The sequence below is a fragment of the Morone saxatilis genome, unplaced genomic scaffold (assembly GCF_004916995.1).
Source record: "Morone saxatilis isolate NCDOM2014 unplaced genomic scaffold, NCSU_SB_2.0 Contig8, whole genome shotgun sequence".
NCBI lineage: Eukaryota > Metazoa > Chordata > Actinopteri > Moronidae > Morone > Morone saxatilis.
Genome location: NW_023340257.1, coordinates 26730847 through 26731187, shown reverse-complemented (window position 1 = coordinate 26731187; position 341 = coordinate 26730847).

Sequence of the window (341 nt, the reverse complement as noted above, 5' to 3'; positions counted from 1 at the left end):
CTGACTATATAATGAATAAAACTAAAGAAATACAGACAACCCCGTATAAAGATGGTTAATTGCTGGACACTGACTACACACAGACTGACCGAAGCCCAGGAAATGAAAGAAGATAGCGAAGATAACTTTCTGTAGTACTAAAATAGGGTGCAGTAGCGGATATCCCACCAGCAAGAGCGGTAGAGTCGAGCACACCAGGGGGGATAAGCAGCCAGGCAGAACGTACATCATATTCATGCCTAGAGGACGAAGAAAGGTGAACAGGGAGAAGAAGAAAAGGGTAAAAACGCGATAAAAAAGAAAGCTAGAGAGGAGAAAGCACTTATGACGGAAGAGGATGA